This window comes from Triturus cristatus, chromosome 5_1, assembly GCF_964204655.1.
Source record: "Triturus cristatus chromosome 5_1, aTriCri1.1, whole genome shotgun sequence".
NCBI classification, from domain to species: domain Eukaryota; kingdom Metazoa; phylum Chordata; class Amphibia; order Caudata; family Salamandridae; genus Triturus; species Triturus cristatus.
The window spans coordinates 172,422,064-172,435,672 of record NC_140587.1 but is presented as its reverse complement, the minus strand read 5'-3'; the positions used below and the strand labels follow the sequence as shown (position 1 = coordinate 172,435,672).

General features: G+C 42.6%; 1 long non-coding RNA gene across 1 annotated transcript in view; it reads right to left on the bottom strand.

The window, feature by feature from the left end:
* LOC146830572 (uncharacterized) overlaps positions 1-8,773 on the bottom strand; it is a 152,754-nt gene extending 143,981 nt beyond the window's left edge. The window contains exon 1 of the long non-coding RNA XR_014961166.1: positions 8,714-8,773. This is a non-coding gene — a long non-coding RNA (uncharacterized LOC146830572). The remainder of the gene's footprint in view (positions 1-8,713) is intronic.
* Positions 8,774-13,609: the final 4,836 nt, after the last annotated feature.

The window sequence follows — 13,609 nt, the reverse complement described above, 5'->3', positions numbered from 1 at the left end:
CTGGAGCCGATTACAGCGAGGGATTTCCCGCCCTTGCCGGAGAGCCTGAATTTAGGGATCACTAGGAGATTTTGATTAGAGGACCTTAGGCTGCGGGCAGGATGATAGCGCCTGAAGCTGTTCAACAAGTACCTGGGTCCTCGCGAGTGAAAGGCTCTGAAAGTGATGACCAGGATTTTGAAGAGGATACGCTTATGTATTGGTAACCAGTGGAGAATAGTAAGGGCTGCCAAGGCCGAAGACTTTCTAGGCCAGCCCAGGACTAGACGGGCGGTTGCGTGCTGGACCATCTGTAGTCGGTGGAGTACAGATTTATTTGCTCCAGCATACAGGCTGTTACAATAGTCCAGCCTGGATGTTATGAGTGCAACCGCTACCGCTTTCCTTGCTGGAAGGGGAAGGAGGTCAAAGAACTTTCTGAGGGTTCTAATGATATGAAAGCAAGTGCCTGCCACGGCCACTGCCTGTTGCTTAAATGATAAAGCATCATCAAACTTGATGCCTAGGTTACGGGCAGAGGAGATGGTGTTTGGGGGGGCTTCGGCGTCTTCAGGCCACCATTGTTTGGGAGAAAACAAATTTTGTGGGCAGAAAGGCAAGATTTCTGTTTTCCCCGAGTTGCATTTAAGATGGTTGCACTTAATCCACTCAAAAGTGGCAGTGAGGCAGTTTTTAAGGTTCTGTTCAGCTCCAGGCAGCTCTCTGTCCAACACCAGAATGAGCTGCGTATCGTTGGCGTATGAGATTGTGCTGATCTGATAGGAGGAAATCAGCTCGATCAGGGGAACCATATATAGGTTGAAAAGTACAGGGCTAAGGCTAGAGCCCTGTGGGACCCCTGCGCTGTAGTATTTTTCCTCGGAACTGAATTCCCCTAGCACTGTAACTTGACGTCTGTGGCCAAGAAAGTTCTTGAACCAAGTCAACGCCACCTCTCTTATTCCTGAGTTGAAATGACGATCACTCAGGATGGAGTGCAAGACCGTGTCGAAGGCTGCCAACAGATCGAGCAAGATCAGGACAGGCTTCTTCCCTTGGTCCAGAGCCGTTCGCAGGGTCTCTGCTGTGAATAGAAGGGCAGATTCGGTTGAATGATTAGCCCTATAGCCAGATTGGTTGGCATGCAAGATGTTGTTTTTTTCCAAAAATTCTGTAAGTTGTTTATTGACAAATGCTTCCGTCAATTTAAACAACAGCGGGAGCAGCGAGATGGGACGGAGGTTAGAAAGGATGGTCGGATCAGGCAGGGGCTTCTTTTGGAGGGGCTTGACAGCTGCTAACTTCCATTCACTAGGGATTTCAGCCGAGGAAAGTGAAGAATTAATAATGGTGTTGATGATAGGGTTTACCTCGTTAACCAAAGCTTGTAGGAACGAGGGGGGGCAGGGATCAAAAGGGGATCCGGATTTACTCAGGAGAATAGCCTGATGAGACTCTTCTAGGGAGATGGGGGCAAATACATTTAGGCAGGGCATGTTGATATTTTCCTGGATTGGCTCACTCATACCAGTTTCCACGGCGGTCAATATAGGTTTTGGGAAATCCTTGACCAGATCTTGGATTTTCTTTTCAAAAAAGTTGGCAATGGAATTACATAGAGGCAGAGATGGTGGGATTTCCTGTGAGAGGACCTTGGGGTTAGAGAAACTGTTAACAATTTTAAAAATTGCTTTTTGGCCATTCTCTGAGGAGGAGATTGCCTCTAGGTAGTAGGCTTTTTTAGCCCGCTTGATTGAGATATGGTACTGTCTCCGTGCTGTTTTATAGGTGAGACAGTCGTTAGCCTCATAGTTTCTGCGCCAGCGGCGTTCCAGTGATCTAACTTCGCCTAGCTCCAATTTTAGCGCGTGTGAGAACCATGGGGCACTCTTTTTGTTTTTGGTGGATCGGCGATTATTGTTTAAGCTTGTTGGACCAGAGGATTTGTTAAGTGAGGTTATCCATTCACAAAACAACTGATTGTCTATTGAGGTGTGGCCAGTTAGTATCGGTTTGTTACTTGTTACTTTCTCTAGGAGATCAGGCTGGATAAGTGTTTTTTTCCAGTCAGGTTTAGAGCTCCTGGTGATTTTCCTAGCGATTAAGCTAGAGGCATTGTTCCCCAGTGACAAGTCAAATGGGACAAATTTATGGTCTGACCAGGTTTGGGTACTGGGGGGTTTAATTCACTCATATCAGTGGAACGGTTGTCATGCTCCACTTTGCTTTGAACGATTTTAGAAGGAACACGCATGCGTGTGTCCTTCTCAATAGTCTTGTTATTGTTAGAGGTGGAAATTTTTAATAGACTATTGCAAGTCTCAGGATTTTCACCCTCTTCTACGACATGCACCTCACTGAGTTTCTGACTCTTATCCTCTTTGTTCTTCCTGATTTCCTTTACCCACGTGGAAGTATTCTCCATACCCTCAACAATGGCTACTGCCTCAACCAAAGAAGGATTTTTCGACAATAGTTTTTCTTGAACACGAACACTGTTAGTGCACCTCACTAACTGGTCTCTCACTAACGAATCCGAGAGATCACCAAACTCGCACGTACGTGCAAGAGTCTTCAAAAACGCAACATAGCTGCCTACACGTTCCAAGGGACCTTGGATTCTGGTAAAAAACTTATGTCTTTCTAGAACTACGTTGATGCGGGACCAAAATACCTTTCAAGCATGGTCAAAGACATTTCGTACACATCAGCTGGAGAACCATCACCATCACCAATTGGGATCAGGTCCATGCTGTCATAAGTATTCCTTCCTTCCACACCCAAGTTATGAAGGAGAATGGCTTGTTTCCTAACTGCCGAAAACTTTTCCCCACCAATGGCAACAATGTACGAATCAAAAAGATTTTTCCATCTTTTCCAAGGGAGAATTGGGTCACCTTCCTCTGACAAAAAGGCCGGTGGTTGTGACATGCTAGAGGATGAAGCAATCGTGACACAAATATCTCTTCTGTTGCACCCAATACTTATAGTAGAGATAAGAATGACACTTAAAAGTCCTAATAGACCAAAGATCTCATATTAAAGACCAATTCCTGGGCATAGACCACTGTTGAACATGTGCATAAATTATTGTCCCAACAATTAATGCACACAATGCAGGTCGTGAGTATTCTCCTATTTTCTCTTTGTCCGTTTTTCTTTAATTCCTCTTAAGTTTATAAAATTCATGCAAACATATAGTGTATGTTGGCACCGTAACGTGTTCGCATAAAGTGTTGTTCAGAGAAAAACAATTCCTTCGTTTCTTCAGCGTTGCATCGTTGCCGGGGTAACCGATGACAAAATGGCCGCTTGAATGACGAGGCACGTAAGAACGTGCGTTTCAACACTTGCGTTCCAACTTGCTCAGTCAGAACGCGCACGAAGAACTCCATTAAAGCAGCACAGCGGCTCGCGGAATCAGCTCGTGGGCCCAACGGTAAGACTTGCGCAATGTTGAATAGGTTAAACTCGTTTATGCCCAAAAAAATAAAACATGTTCTCCAACTCACATTTGTGTCATCCGATAGTCCGTTCTCCCTTAATTCATCAGAGAAGTCCAGGTTTTGGGCGAAACAACAACGAAGTTTAAGTAGGGGAATTGGTGCTTTAGCCGTGTTGCCTGTCCCCAATCAGGTAAAGTCTACTCGTCGCCAGTGTAATAAAGAGTGGATCCATTTCATATATCAGCGGTGAAGGTTTATTCACAAGTACAGCAGGATCAATATAACAGCACCAACTGTTCAGCCATCGTCTCCCCTCTGGAATGGATGATACATCACTTGATGCATCACTCCATTCCATGACAAGGAGAGAATTCCAAACAGTACTGATACCCAGCTTACAGATCATAAAAACGCTCAAATTAAAAACAGCTGAAAAAGCCCCCGAGGGGAGAAAAGCAAACCTGGGGAATCTGGGAAATCAAAAAGTCAAAAGAAACAATATAAGGGAAGGAGAAAATATAAGGACTTGTCAACATCCCCAGACACACAAACAACGTCAAATACAGAGCATCAACAAGAGCAGCCCCTTGAAACAATCCGAGAACACAACCGAAACGGCAAGGGATCAAGCTGCCCAGGAGACACAGTACAAGGACTAGGACCAGAACATAATGCCCAACAAGAACACACAGATGGGAGCCATATGGAAACAGGATGCTTTTGGAAGGAGGCTGACCTCCCACCCACAAACAACGGAAAACAAGATCCTCAATGGCTAGGTGGGAGGGAAATAAGTGTCTTGTGGTTCATCCCAGACCACACCTGAAAAGGACGGCATGACATCATGAACCGCGGTAACATACTGCGGCTGTTAACCCACATAATATCGTTGACAGAGGTAAAATCCGCGGATCTGGAGTCGATAGAATTTATCAAATGCAAGGATTCCATCGCAGGAGAAAAAACTGGGGTATAGCCATTGCTCCCTACATCAAACCAGGATATCCGGATCTCTTAATCCCGGTGAACACAAGGGATGACCAGAAGACCACAAACAGACTAACAACGTCTGTGCTGAAAGGAGCAGTGGGGTACTGCCAAAGGGACAGGGTGCAAGCATCAGAGGAACCTAGCAGCCGCTGCGCTCCCCTAACGCTGTAAAATCGGGATTTCAACATAAGATGGATCTCCAGAACAATAAATAACAAAAAAGATTGACAACCTCACTGCCCGTCAACAAGGACAACAGCAAAAGGGCTGGTCCGGATATGCTCTTGGAACGTGAATGGGCTTGCAAACAAGATAGCGGATCTCGACTTTGTCACCTACATTAGGGCTTTTAATATAGTATCATTTCAAGAAACTTGGTTAATTGATCCCCCTCACCTACAGGGATTTCTACGGTTCTTTACAAGCGCAACTAAGGGGCAAACTATGGTCACTTGCAAGGAGGTTTGGTCACATATGTTGCGAACACAACTGCACACACTGCCCGCGTTTTTGGTCCAACAAATCCGGCATTATTAGCAGTAAACGTACTTGCTTCCTCAACTGCAACAAATACAAGGGACACTAACATGATAATAAATGCCTACATTCAACCAAAACAGAAAGCCAAATTCGCTAAAGAAATGTGCAACTTTGTGGAAACATGTATACGAGAAGGACCCGCAACTGAACTCATCTTAACTGGGGACTTAAATCTAAATTGAATGGGTTCCTCCTCGGACGAAGAAGTGCTACTCAAAAACACGATCTGGAACATACCAACGCAAGGGACGCCACAGTCATGTAAACAAACTAAAGTAGGACAGCTGATCCTGGAGGAACTGGAACATCTCAACCTAAGAGCAACCAATGGCAGAACAGCCAAAGATAATCTTCCAGTAACAACTCACAGCTCATCGAGAACGAGTGCAATACTGGATTACACCTTTGTCTCTTTAGATCTGTTCCACCAAGTTACATCATTCCAGCTGGGTGACAAAGGTGAAAGTGACCATCGGCCCCAGGAAATAGAGCTCAGAACAACTGTGCCCACACTTGAACGCTGCTGGGCACCTCAAGGATCAGAACTTACCATCAATCTTAAAATAATCAAGATCAAGATAGCGGCAGAAAGCAACATGCTGGAAATTGCAAAAAAACACTTTGACCTGAGGAGTGGACAAGGAGAAGTAGAGAAATGGGAAAGCTTTACTACAAATATGAAAGCATATGCAACTAAGATCAAACCATCAACCCAGCAGAGATTCAGTGGCGCAAGGCCTATACTACAAACTGTGAAGCAAGAAATCAAGATCATCAAAAACTCAATTTCTCGCCTACTGAGACAACTCCGCCACCAGCCAAATGACAAAACACAATAGCAACTGCTAAACAAGCAAAACATGAAACTAAAAAAACTGAAAAGTGACGCAATCAGAGATACAGAGAATGACCTTTGGGCTAAATTACAATACGACACTAAGCACAATAGCGCCAGATTTTTGAGGACCATAAATCAATTTATCTACCCAACCATGACGGAACCTCTTGAAACATCTCAGAGGACACCTGGGTAAAATACCTGAGGTCCCACTTCCATCTAGACACGGAAAAAAGCGCCAATGGTCAAGAACAACAAAACATGTTGGAAATTCAAACCACCACCGAAGCCTTGGCTGCAAATAGCATCATGGCATTGGGGAAATCAGGAGGAGAGAAACCTACAGAGGATCTGTACACAAACCATACTAATTCCATCAAACGGCAAATAGGAAAGGGAAGGAGAGGAGATGCCCCCGGCTCAAATGGCATACCTCCAGTTCTTTATAAAAAAGAACTAAAATTATGGGCGGAAGTGCTGGAACCTCTATTTGGAAAAATAAGGGAGGCGGACCATCTTGCTATCGTCCTGGAGAGGATCAATCATCTCACCAATTCACAAATCCGGAGATGAGTCGAAACCACTTAATTATCAACCAGTGGCCCTAATAGATAACAAGGCTCTACATGCCGCTTATGTGGATCAGTGACAGAAGACCTGCTGCACATACAATGCTCCTGCAAAGAACTTTTAAAAGAACTGAAACAACTGCTAAAACGACAATTTAACTTACGATGGGGTTCGCACCAGGAGGCAAACCGTACTGGCATGCTTCGCAACCACTGATCCACAATTGAACTGTTGCCTAGTAAAATACCTGAGTTTATGCAAGCAGAAAATGCCATTAATGCAGCTATAAAGAGTGAGCACACACCCAGCACCTTCACTTGCGGGAGTAGAGCAATGTTTTGGTTTTTTTTGTAATAATTTATAAACGAAAGCAATGTGATGAAAGTAGTTTTATGCCTGTACATTTCTGCTTTTAAATGAAATTATTTTGTACTGCAACATTTTTAATTAACTATGCAAATAAAAAATAAAAAATGAAAACAAACAAAATGAGTCGGCTGTTCAGGTATGCTGGTCTGGTATCGTGGCGGGCCTTGTGTGCGTGGGTGAGCATCTTAAAGGTGACTCTAGCCTCGATTGGGAGCCAGTGGAGTGTGCGCAGGTGCTGGGAGATGTGGCAGTGTCTTGGCAGGTTGAGGACCAGTCTTGCGGTGGCGTTCTAGATGTTCTGTAGCTTGCAGTGAGGTTTTTATTTATTCTGGTCTTGAGTGCGTTGCCGTAGTCGAGTCTGCTGGTGACAAGGGCGTGTGTGACAATCTTTCTGTGTTCGAGGTTGATCTATTTGAAGGTCTTGCATAGGAGGCGGAGGGTGTGGAAGCAGGAGAACGAGACAGAGTTGGTCTGGCGGTCCAATTTGAGCTCGGAGTCTAGGATAATTCCCAGGTTGTGTGCATGGTCCGTGGGGGTGGGCGGACTTCCGAGGGTGGGGGGCCACAGGTGTCGTTCCAGACGTCAGGGTTTGGGCCCATGATTACCACAAAAAAAGGGTTTTATGGACAGGAAGATAATGGCGCACAAACCAGATATGCGTAATAGTATCACCAATGCAAAATAGGTAAATAGTACGGTGCTAGCAGGGAGGGGAAGGCCCTTAAACCCCTCAATCAGTATGGGAGAAACCCACACTTAAACATATAAGAACAGTCCCGTGCACTCATACAATCATCAATTACACAAAGTATGTGTGTCTTCGGTATGACATGAAGATACTGAAGCTTGGCAATCTTTATGTTTCCTTTAATAGGTCATCAGGCAAGAACACAAACAGCCAGCCGACACGTGTTTCGTCAGAGAAATTGTCAAACTCTGACTCTTCAGGGCTGGAAACAATACAAACACATAATTTGAGCACAATACAATGTTAACTCTGCTTTCAAATTACTAAAAACAAACATCCTATGATTAAAAGGGAAGCAAAGGAAAGGAAAGAAGAGAAAGACCACCATAAATCCCACATAGGTGTCAAGTTATAAATTTTTTTTTTAATAGTAAATAGTTCAAATACATCCTTTAGAATGATCACGTGCAGAAAATAGAAGAAACCACTACCACTTCCATTAGCATGTGTTAACGTGCCACCACACCTGGTGAGCACAAAGGTTCTCACCGCGATTGATGTCAACACCAAAGTAGAAATGCAGATAAAAAACCAAACAAGCAAAACTACCAAATACAATATAAGCATACATACTCACAACATCTTACCTAAAGAACAGGAAGTAATCCAAAACAGGAAAAATATAATACTCATACGTCAAATCAAGAAACGAATAATTGCTCAATCAGCCTTGTAAGAAAAAAGACTGGGCATATGGCTATAAACAAAATCCTGCAAGCAAAGAAAGAGGTACAAACACTCAGAAAACTGTTAACCATATTAAATACTCCAACTCTAAAAGGCCCAAAATTCAGTTCAAGGTCCCAGATAGCCCCACTAATGTCCTCACAACACACACATGTACGGCTTACCTCAGAAGAAGAGATATTAATCCAGGTAAGTCATGCCAGTGCAAAAAACGAACAACACGGATCCTTCCAATAGTTATCAATACCTAGAACAGGTAAAAATACCATTCCAAATAGCCATATCAATCTTAAACACCACGTGTAAACCCACACCCTGTGTCCCCCTCACCGGGAAACTTACATGTTCCAAAATCACAGGGTTCTTTGCATCACTTGGAGACACGTGTGTGTGTCTACCAAGACCTAAAAAGGGACCGAAATAAGAAACGAACATGCCAATATTAATCACCTCATCCATATCCCACATACTAATACATCAGCCAAACAACAAAATAAGATAAAACAGGGAAAAAGAACTGCTCCGAGAGAAGCCAGAATAACTTACATCATTCCGACACGGGTACGCGTCCTGGCGCCTCTGACTCCAACCGGTAGTGTAAAACCGGAACATGCAACCCGGAAGTATAAAAGCTGATGCGGAACTCAGTACATCACAACCACTAGACTGCGTCATAATCAATGCTAAATGCACGAAATATAATTCATCACGGGAAATAGAACACTGGGTTTTCACTAGGTTTAATAAAGAAATACAACTGAAAAAAGTGTCCAAGCTCTCATTTAAAGTGCGAGTGCCAATTTATACAACAAACAGAATTCACTAAAGCTGTAAGCCTCACAAAAAATGCTGGTCATGCTGGGGGTCACAGAACTCAGTACATCGCAACCACTAGACCGCGTCATAATCAATGCTAAATGCGCGACATAGAATTCATCACGAGAAATAGAACAATGGGTTTTCACTAGGTTTAATAAAGAAATACAACTGAAAAAAGTGTCCAAGCTCTCATTGAAAGAGCGAGTGCCAATTTATAAAACAAACAGAATTCTCTAAAACTGTCAGCCTCACAAAAAATGCTGGTCATGCTGGGGGTCGCGTAACTAGACCCATTGTATCTCAAGTAATTTTCAGGGTTAAATTCCAAATAAACTGACCTGAGTCCGTGTAAGGAACCAAGCCACTCGTATCATGTTCACAAAACAGACATTAACAAAAAAGGGTCCAGGACACTCACAACTTGCCTGCAAGAAGTGTGGTGTATAAACAGATGAGAATACCCACAATTAATATACAAACAATGAAAACCCCTGAACCAAAGAAAGAAAAACCACATACAGTATAAAAAACACAAAAGGCTGAATGCACCCACAGTGAAGACATACAAGGAAAACTGTAAATTTGCAACGATATGCCAGTGTAAAGGAAAACAAAACAGAATAGTGATAGGTCCCTATCAGAAACAATTAAAAGGTGTCTTATTCTGCGAATTACATAGGTAAGAAACCTCACTCAATACATAATAATATTGCAGCTTTGAGTTAATATGAGCATAAAAAGACCAAAACATCATTTTCTGTCACAGAGATGTAACTGTGTGAATCAAGAGATGTCCAATAAATGTCACACAATATGCATAATCAAAAACAAATGATTTCAAAATGATATCACAAACAATATCGACATAAACTTTTCATTATAATAAACGGGCTTCAAGATACCAGATATACACAGACACCCAATAGCTGGTCAGTCGATATACACAGAGATCTAACATTGAATCTTAATGGAATGCAGCAGAAATATCATGACAGTGTACAATCAATTAACACCCAGGCGACTGTCCATCTGTAGGTATAACAAACCCACCCATCACTGATATACAGAGCGCTTAATCACCCAGAAAGTATTGCATCTCTGAATCACAATTGAGACCATGCTCTACCGTATGTAAGCGCATGATCCAGAATGCCTCTGTTCTCCTAAGTAGCAACTCCCTGTTACCCCCTCGACTGCTGGGGTCTATTCGTTCAATTCCAAAGAAACTTATTTCTCTGCGTGGGCCCTGTGATGGGCAGGCCCATGCATGCGTGGCTACTGGATACCTCACATCCTGCTGATGGAGTGCCCTGACATGCTCACTGATTCTCTCCTTAAGGGGTCGGATAGTGCTCCCCACATATTGTTTGCCACATTGGCATTCAATAATATAAATCACAAACTTAGTTAAACAATTAATGTTGGATTTAATATCATAGGTTCTGTTGTTATATCCCTTGAAAGTTTTGACCTTATGTTGAGCCCACCTGCCCACCCTACATGCTCCACATTTATGAAAACCAGTACTGTGTGTGGAGAGCCACGTCTCTTTGGGATTGGTCTTGGGTACTGTAGGGCTAAGTCTGGAACGAAGAGTTCTCCCCCTTCTAAAAGTGATCAGTGGAGAGTTGGTAATGCAACCCGACAAAGAGTTGTCTGACAAAAGTAAACCCCAATGTTTTTTGAGGCTTTTGCACAGAATTTGGTTGAGATCAGTGTACTCTGTAATCATTCGGATTTTCTGATTGTCAGATCTATGTTTATCTTTGGTCAAAAGGGTATCTGAACGACTCATGTTAGAAACTCTTTTTTCTGCTCTATTGAGATGGGTCGATGCATAACCCCTTCTTTGAAATCTGGTCTTCATGTCCTTAATACAATTTCGGAATTCAGTCTCTTCACTGCAGATACGTCTAGCCCTAATGTATTCGCCATAGGGAATAGATCTAATTTGATGTGCTGGGTGATGACTATCTGCGTGTAAGACAGAATTACATGAAGTATCTTTACGAAAAAGACGACTATGCAAATGGCCGTCCTTAACATACAGTTCAATGTCAAGAAAATTGATTCTTGTGGGGCTAGATTCCATAGTGAATTTCATGCCAAAATCGTTGGTATTCAAAAAGTGGCTGAATTGTTCCAATTCCGTTTGAGTACCGGACCAACACAGAAGGCAGTCGTCAATATACCTGCCCCAAAAAATAATATGACCCACCCAAGATGCTCCCTTGTCGCCCCATATCCACTCACTCTCAAGTCCTCCCATAAACAAGCATGCAAAAGAGGGCGAAAATTTAGAGCCCATTGCGACTCCAGTAATCTGTTTGTACCACTTGTTGTCAAACATAAAAAAGTTGTTGTCCAAAATGAGCTGCATCATAGTTATTATCATCTCATTATGTAACCATTGGGCAGCTGGTCGATTGTTAAGTAGTCATGTCACTACTTGAAGTCCCAATATTGGTTGAATGTTGGTATAAAGTGATACCACATCTAGTGTTGCCAGAATCATCCCTGGTTGCCAATCTAAGTCTGTGAGTAGACTCAAAATATGTTTAGAGTCTCTGATATAACTCGTTAAATTACAGACTAATGGACCCAAAAATAAATCTACATACTCTGAAAGTTTTTCCGTAGGGCCCCCTATGCCCGAAACGATGGGTCTGCCAGGTGGAAAAGGTTGGTGTTTGTGTACCTTGGGCAGGGTGTAAAGACATGGATAAGTTGGTCTGAAAACTTTAAGATACGCCCACTCATCATCATCAAGAAGGCCCTTAGTATGCCACTCAGCCAAGTGTTTGTTGATCAAATTACTGAGAGGACCCATCGGATTATAAGGAACCTCTTCGTAACAGGTCGAATCCATGAGTTGGGACATGATTTCATTGTTGTAATCAACTCTATTCATTATCACCACATTCCCACCTTTATCCGCTTCTCTAATGAGTATTTCATGATCTGTACTCAACATTTTAAGAGCCTGTCTTTCACCAGTATTGAGATTATCACGTGAGAAGCTATTTTTAAGTGAGTGTTTAAGGTCATAATCATTAAGGTCTTGAAGCACCCGTTTATGAAAGATATCAATGTTATTCCCCCCTGGAAGGGTCGGGATCCATCTGGATTTGTTTCTAAGACCACTACAAATAGAGTAGTCCAATTCAATATCCAGTTCTCCCAATAGACCAGTCATTGTGTAAGGAGAATCTTCTACCTCAGTGATCGACAGCAAGAGTCTCGTAGCTTGTACATCCTGTATGCTAGGAACACCAACCACACTACCCAACCGAGTATTGCTCACATTTTTATTCACAGTGGGATTACAAGAAAAATATTTTTTCAATGTAAGTCCTCTCACAAACTTGAATAGATCCACTTTCAATCTGCACACATCTCCCAACTCTCGTGGATTGAAACTGAGCCCCTTACCCAAAAGTGAAATCATATCAGGGGTGAGTGCTTTGGAAGAAAGATTGATGACCTGCAAGCTGTTAATTGAGGTGTCTATTTGTTCATCTCGTTCCCTGATCTGAGCCTTTTCTTGTATTCTTCTTGCTTTCCCCCTGCAACCTCTACGGGTTTTTGAATTACCCCTGTGCGTGTGGCCTGGGTTCTGTTCCCCTTGCGTACCGTTCGTACCTCTCGTAAAAAAGAGGACATCGTAGCTCCATCCCCCAGATTATTATCCAATTCACTGTCACTAGACACTGGGGCGCTAATGGAAGTGGAGCTGGAATGTATAGAGGCTGAGTTGGCTCTAGATGTAGTATCTTGTTTCGTGCCCATTTGGATTAAGGAATCGTATTTTCTAGCATAAGTGAAAATTCTACCTGTGGTATAGTCAATTTCATCCCGTCTTAATTGTCGGGATTTCCTATCCTTAATTTCTTTCTGATGGTTTGCTAGTACCTGGTTAAGGATCACATAATTTTTTTTTCCGTAGCCTCATTTAAATTAAGATCCTTGATTTCTTTTTCCAAAATATCAATCTCAGCTTGTAATTTGGTCATTTTTCTATCTGCACTATCGATCAATATTAACATCAATGTCTGTGAATGTACATTAAGAGCCTCCTCCCATTTGACTAAGAGGTCCTCATCTAGCTCGTCATATGTAGGTAGGATTTGAGCTCGTAATCCCCTTGGTATCCTTTTTAATCTCAAATATTGTTTAAGAGTAGCTTTGTCCCACCATCTAGCATTTTCAGTTTTTTTCAAACGTTCCAATTTTACAAATTTGTCCCTGAGGCCCTCATTACGGACAGTGTTCCCACTAGTGGCCGGGTTACTACTATTCAAACCTGTTGCTAAATTACCAAACAGTTCCTCTGCTTCTTTGTCTCTGTCCATTTCAATAGATGGACACAATTATTGTTCAATTAGAATAAAACAAAGTGCTGCGTTGAGGCTGCCCTTCCTGAATACTACAGCTGAATACCACAAAAAAAGGGTTTTATGGACAGGAAGATAATGGCGCACAAACCAGATATCCGTAATAGTATCACCAATGCAAAAAAGGTAAATAGTACGGTGCTAGCAGGGAGGGGAAGGCCCTAAAACCCCTCAATCAGTATGGGAGAAACCCACACTTAAACATATAAGAACAGTCCCGTGCACTCAT